Source organism: Myotis brandtii, unplaced genomic scaffold, assembly GCF_000412655.1.
Source record: "Myotis brandtii unplaced genomic scaffold, ASM41265v1 scaffold621, whole genome shotgun sequence".
Taxonomy (NCBI): domain Eukaryota; kingdom Metazoa; phylum Chordata; class Mammalia; order Chiroptera; family Vespertilionidae; genus Myotis; species Myotis brandtii.
Genome location: NW_005370372.1, coordinates 267,401 through 274,841, shown reverse-complemented (window position 1 = coordinate 274,841; position 7,441 = coordinate 267,401).

Genomic DNA, 7,441 nt, shown 5'->3' with positions numbered 1-7,441 from the left:
TTTGATAGTCTCCCATTATTTTTAAAACTTTTTATGCACATTTGATTTATTTAAACATACCAGGTATATTGTATTTAAATACAATTTCAAATTTAGTGGACAAATGTTGCAGCTCACTCCAGGCTTAATGTATCAAATACAGTATTTTGATGATACTGGCATTTGTCCTCAGTTAGCTTACCCTTTACTGTTGCTCATTGCATAATTGTCCCTGCTTAGACTTTAGCTCATAATATGCTCATGATAAGTAATTATTGAAATTTTGGTTAACCTTCTACCGTGGCATAGATACTTGTAACATTTAGTACAACACAAAGAGAATACTTACTTGCATAGTTTTAACATTACTAGTATACACTGAGTGGCCAGATTATTATGACCACCCCATCAGTACAATGAAGTGAATTAGTTATGCAAATAATAATAATAATAATAAAACCTTGAGAGTATTTGCTTAGGAAGTTTTCAATATTCAGTATTTTTGGAAGTGTCAATAAAGTACTGATGGTGGGGTCATAATAATCTGGCCGGTCATAGTAATCTGACCACCCAGTGTATGTTACTGCCTCCAAACATTGACCAGATGTTAATCTAAATGCAACAAAATTACTATGTTATTAAAAGCAATAGGCCTTTACATTATTCTTTTTAAATCCAAGTTTGGTGGTTTCATTCATTTATTAAATTTGTTCTGAACAGTGAATACTTATTTTGCATTCATTTAATTATCCAGGAGAATGTGGGGAAATGAATAATTTTTGTTACTATTTTTTTATTGTGGTGATTCCTAGGTAGAGGCAGCAAAATTAGATGATATTTTAAGAGAATAGTATTTATACATATGTGTCCTTATAACATATAGAATTTCCCCTTGATGTGTATTTTGATGTTGATAGCCTAAATTTTCCAGTCAGGTCAGCTGCCTCTCAGAACATTTCACACCTTATTGTGTTATTTACTGCTCTCAGTCTTTAGGTTCTAGGGTAATAATGTGGGCTATTCAAGTTTTGCTCCAGCTATTTTGACAGTATTTTCCATGTATAAATGTTCAGATTTGTTATTTCTTCTTGAATAGTTGATTATTCTATCCTTATACAATGTTCCTCTTTATACCTGATAATGTGCTTCATTCTGAATTACATTTTGTCTGAAATTAATATAAATGTGCCAGCTTTTTAAAAAAAATGAATTTAATGGGGTGAGATTGGTTAATCAAATTATGTAGGTTTCAGATATTCAATTCTATAATACATCATCTGTATAATTGTACTGTATGTTCACCACCCCAAGTCAAGTCTCCTTCCATCACCATTTATCCCTCCTTCACCCTCTTCTATCTTCCTCACCCCGCCTTTCCCTCTGGGAATCACCATATTGTTGTCTATGAGCTTTTTGTTGATTTGTTTTTGTTTTGATTAATCCCTTCACCTCTTCCACCCAGCCCCCAAATCCCTCCCCTCTGGCAGCTGTTAGTCTGTTCCCTGCCAGTTTATTTAAAAAATTTGTGTTAGCATAGTATATCCATCACTATCCCTTTGCTTTTAACCTATCTTTGTGTTTAAATTTAAAATTCATTTCTTATAGACCATAGGGTTGGGTCCTTGTTTTTTTTTGTTTAATCTGACAATCTCTGTGATTTAATTGGTGTTATTTAAACCACTCACATTTACATTAATTTTTGGCACTCCAATAAATTCATTAAAAAGTTAAACAAATTAAGAAATAAAATTATTTTATCTATTTCTTCTCCAACACTTTCTTCTTTGTATAAGTGCAAGTTTATGACCTATATCATTTTTATTCTGCCTGGAGAATTTCTTTCTTTTCTTTTTTTAATAATTTCTTTAAATAGGTCTTGCAGGTGCAAATCTGCTGTAGATGAATTCCTTCAGTTTTGATTGGACTAAGAATGTGTTTAACTTTCAATTTTGAAGGACACTTTTTCTGTATATACAATTCTAGGGAAAGTTATTTCAAAACTGTAAATATTTTACTCCGCTTTCTTCTTGGTTCCTGATAACATTCCAATGTATTTAATATCATTGTTCCTCTATAGATAAAATGGTTTTATTCCTCTGGCTTCTTTTAAGATTTTCTCTTTGTCATTGTTTTCTTTAGTTGAACAATAATATGGTTGTGGTGTTTTTTAAAAAATTTAATATCTTTCCTGCTTTCTGTGCTCCACACTGGCTTGTGGATCTGTGTTTTGGTGTCTGTAATAATTTAGAAAAATTATTGGTCATTGTTTGTTTCAGTATTTCCTTTGCTCTTTTCTCACTTTCTTCTCCTGGTATTCCAGTTATGTACATGTAACACCTTTTGAAATTTCCCCAGAGATATCCAATGTTATGTTCCTTTTTATTTCATACTGTGTTTTCTCTTTGCATTATGATTTAGGAAATTTCTATTGACCTTTCTTCAAATTCACTGACCTCAGCTGTCACAATTACTGATGAGCTTATGAAAGGCATTCTTCATTTCTGTTACTGTGTTTTCTACATCTACGAGTTCCTTTTGACTCGTTCATAATTTCCATCCATCTGCTTACATTACCCATATGTACTTTCATTGTATCTATTCGTTTCATTAGGATCCATGATATATTGATCATAGTTATTTTAAATTCCCTGTCTGATAAATTCAACATCTGTCTCACATTTGACTCTGGTTCTGATGATGGCTTTTTCTCCTCAGACTGTGTTTTTTTCTCTTGGCTTTTGGCATGTGTTGTTTTTATTTGCTGAAAGCCCGACATGATTTGTCAAGTAATAGGAACTGAGGTAAACAGGCTTTTAACATAATGATCTGTGTTCATCTGGAGCTGGATATGCTTCTAATGTTTGCTCTAGGGACCATAGGCTTCCAATTCTTCTAGTGTCCTTATTGCTGTCTCCTCTCTTGGCCTAAGGCTTCCCTAAGTACCCCTCCTCAGACAGAGGTTGTATCTTACAGCTCTTTAGTATTTGCTGTTATTATTCTAGAGTCCTGGTGGTAGTATGTGAGGGAAGGTGAGTGTTCTATAATCTTACGATTAAACTTCAGTCTTTTAGTGGCCCTATCTCAGGACTGTGATAACATTGTTCCCCATTGCTCCCTATCTTCTCTGGTACAGCAAATTGCATGTCTATATCCTCAAAGCTCCTGTTTACTGTGTGTTTTATTTCATTTTGTTGTGTTTTTTTTTTCCCATTTAGGTGAGACTCAAGGGGAAGGGGTACTGCAATGGGAGGAATTACCTTCCCCTAAATGGAGTAAGAATTCAGAACTATGCTATGACAAAGTCCTTTCCCTTGAAGAATAGATATCTTTTCTGGAGATAGTATATTTCCCAATGCTCTTAGCATCTCCATCCCCATCTCCACACAGTCATGAGGGAATTCAATAGACACCCGCCCATAAGTACCTGGTGGAGTTTCTGGGGGAAAGTTGAAAATACACAGATCTCTCTAAGACTGTGGCCCCGAGAACTTCTCATTCCCTTGCTGCCTAACTCAGCCTCCAATCATTATTTAAAATTGCCTTTGAAATGTTTTTATCAGGCTCTGCCCCAGGTAAGGTAGATTTTGGGTGCTGAATGTCTCTGGTCAAGGATTTTTGGATTTTTTTTTCTTAAGTGTCAGTTCTCCTGTAGGTCCAAGAAAACTAATTGATTCTAAGTTTCCTCAACTTTTTCTTATTATGAGGATGGACATGACAACTTCCAAGACCTTTATACATAAAGGTGCAATTGAAAGTCCCCTAGTGATCTTATCTAAAGCAGTAAAGACAGCATAACTGTCATCCTCCATCTTTTCCTTGACCTATGAACTCTCTAATTGCTAGCACCTAACCCCTAACCCAGTGGTCGGCAAACTGCGGCTCGCAAGCCACATGCGGCTTTTTGGCCCCTTGAATGTGGCTCTTCCACAAAATACCACGTGTGGCGCGTCCATACAGTGCGATTGAAACTTCGTGGCCCATGCGCAGAAGTCGGTTTTCGGCCTGGGCGAGTCTATTTTGAAGAAGTGGCGTTAGAAGAAGTGGGGGGTGTCGGACGGTCGGGTGATGGGAGACCCGGCACGGGGAAGGTGCGCAGGATTCATGCACGAGTTGAGTGAGCCAGTCAGTCAGAAGTCTCATGGTGCAGTGGTTAGTGCTAGTCGCATCCGCAAATCGCGCGTGGGTGACAAAAGATAGACGAAACAAGTATGCAAGATGAGTGTGGATGGGAGAGTTGGAAGGGGTCGACCTCAGCGAACGTACCTCAATCAGATTGAGGATGTTTTTAGCAAAGGCCAGCTTAGGAGTACCCTAATTAAGTTAATAACAATGTACCTACCTATATAGTTTAAGATTAAAAAATTTGGCTCTCAAAAGAAATTTCAATCGTTGTACTGTTGATATTTGGCTCTGTTGACTAATGAGTTTGCCGACCACTGCCCTAACCTATTGTTCTCTTCTGGAGCTGTAACATAAATTATAAACATTAGTCTCTATTTCACCCATCTAACTAGACATCTAGTATCTGAAAACTCTAAATTAAGAGCACCCCTTCACCTTCATAACATTATTCACCTATACCAGTGATGGCGAACCTTTTGAGCTCGGTGTGTCAGCATTTTGAAAAACCCTAACTTAGATCTGGTGCCCTGTCACATATAGACATTTTTTGATATTTGCAAACATAGTAAAACAAAGATTTGTATTTTTGATATTTATTTTATATATTTAAATGCCATTTAACAAAGAAAAATCAACCAAAAAAAATGAGTTCGTGTGTCACCACTGACACGCGTGTCATAGGTTCACCATCACTGATCTATACCCTCTATTAATTCTGTACCTAAAGCAATTTCTCCACAAGTTTCAGGCAATCTGGTACGACCCAAGCTGCACTTTGGCACAATTCTTTAAATATTTTCTTTTAATTGTAATGTTTTCTGAAACTCATTATTTTCTTTTTGTTTGTTCAACAACAGTATGCTCTTACAAATGCTATTGGCTGTGCCTTCACCCTCTGTTTTCCCTCTTTCCAAATCCTGAAGTTACAAAATACATAATTATAAGTTTAATACTTTAGGCCACTTTTGGAGTTGATTTCAAGTACTATGACTTTTTAAATTTAAATTCTTAATTGTTTACAGTATTACATAAGTCTCCTTTTTCCCCCATTGACAACTCCCCAATCATCCCCACCCCCATCACATGCCCTCCCCCCACACCTCTCCACCTATATCCATTGGTTATGCTCATATGCATGCATAAAAGTCCTTTGTTTGATCTCTTAATCCCTCACCACCTGCCTTATTCTCTCCCTCATAGGTTGACAGTCTGTTCGATGCTTCTATGACTCTGGTTCTATTTTTGTTCATCAGCTTATGTTATTCATTATATTCCACAAATGAGTGAGATCATGTGATATTTATCTTTTTCTGACTGGTTTATTTTGATTAGCATAATGCTCTCCAGTTTTTAAATGTTCATAATAATCAATCTTGTGGTACTCTTCTGAATTCTCTGCTGTAATTTCTATACAGTACTATAACTTGTATCACTATAAAGACATATCACTATAAAGAATTTCTATAGAACTCAGGTCAGAACTTTATATTGATCTTTTCTTTGTTCTGCTGTGGTCAAAGTTTCAATGAAAATGTCCATGCTTTAGAGACAAAACCTGCATGTGTTTAACATTCAAAAAGTAATTAATGTAATTTATTATATCAGGCTGAAAAATACAGTCACATGATAATAAATAGATGCAGAAAAAAATTTTGATAAATCTAACACCTATTCTGGGAACTTTTTAAACTTGATAAAGACAACCCACAAATACCTACAGTGAGCATCACACTCAATGGTGAGAAACTAAAAGCTTTACCACTAAGATTAGTCACGAGACAAGGGTGGCCTTTCTTGCCACTTCTTTTCAATATTACACTGCAAGTCTTCGCTAAAACAAGAATAGGTAATTAAAGGTATATAGTTTGCGAAGAAATATATAAGACTTTTGACAAATGACATGATTGTCTACGTAGAAAATACAAAAGAATAATTAAGAAAACTCCTGGAACTAAGAAATGGTTATAGCAAGACTACACTATACAAAAGTAAATTGTTTTCTATATAACAACAATAGCAAGTGGATGTTGAAATTAAAAACATGATACAATGTACATTAGCACAAAACTAACTAACTAAATCTAATAAAATATATAGAAAAGCTATATTGGGAACACTATAAAACTCTGATAAAATCAAAGAAAAACTAAATAAATGGAGAGATGTTTCGTTTTTATTGTCAAGATGTCCATTCGCACTAACTTGACCTACAGATTCAATGCCATCCCATTCTAAATCCCAGCAAGTTATTTTATAGATATTGACAAATTGACTCTTAACTTTGTATAAAGAGGCATCAGACAGAATAGTCACACAATAGTGAAAGAGAAGACCTAAGTTAAAGGTGTATTTTTATTTGACTTCAAGACCTACTGAAGTTTGATTACTTGATACTAAAGTAATCAAGACAGTGATCTATTGGTGAAATAATAGATAAATTGATGAAATGAAAAATGAAAAAGAACAGTCTTAGGGCCAGTGGCACAATGGATAACGCATCTGACTATGAAAGAGAATAGTGAACCCAGAAATGGGTTCCCATAAATATAGTCAGTTGCTCTTGGGCAAAGGAGAAAAGGTAGTATAATGGAGTAAAGATAGTATTTTCAGCAAATGGTAGTGAAACAACTGGACGTCCACATACCAAATGAATCATGACACAGACCTTACACCCATCACAAAAATTAACACAAAATGAATCATCGACCTAAATGTAAAATTAAAAATTATAAAACTTCTAGAATATAACATAGGAATAAACTTATGGTGAGACCTTTTAGATAAGTCATCAAAGATGTGATCCAAGAAAGAAATAATTGATAAACTGGACTTATATTAAAATTAAAAAGTTCTACTCTAGGAAAAATAATATCAAGAGAATTAGAAGACAAGCCATAGATTAGGAAAAATATTTGCAAATGACACATTTGATAAAAGAATGTTATCTAAAATATACAAAGGACTTATAAAACTCAACAATAAGAAAACAAACAACCTGATTAACAATGGGCCAAAGACCTTAAGACACCTCACCAATGAAGATATATAAATGGCAAAAAAGCATATAAAAAGATGCTCCATCTGGTATGTCGTCACAAAAATGCAAATTAAAACAACCATTAGGTACCATTACAATTGTATTAGGACAGCTAAATTCTAGAATACCAACAACACCAAATGCTGAATAGGTTGTGGAGCAACAGGAATTCTCATTCATTACTGATAGGAATGAAAATGGTACAGCCTAGCTCATGTTGCTCAGTGGTTCAACGTCGACCTGTGAACCATGAAATCATGGTTCGATTCCTGATCAGGGTATATGCCTGGATTGTGGGCTCAA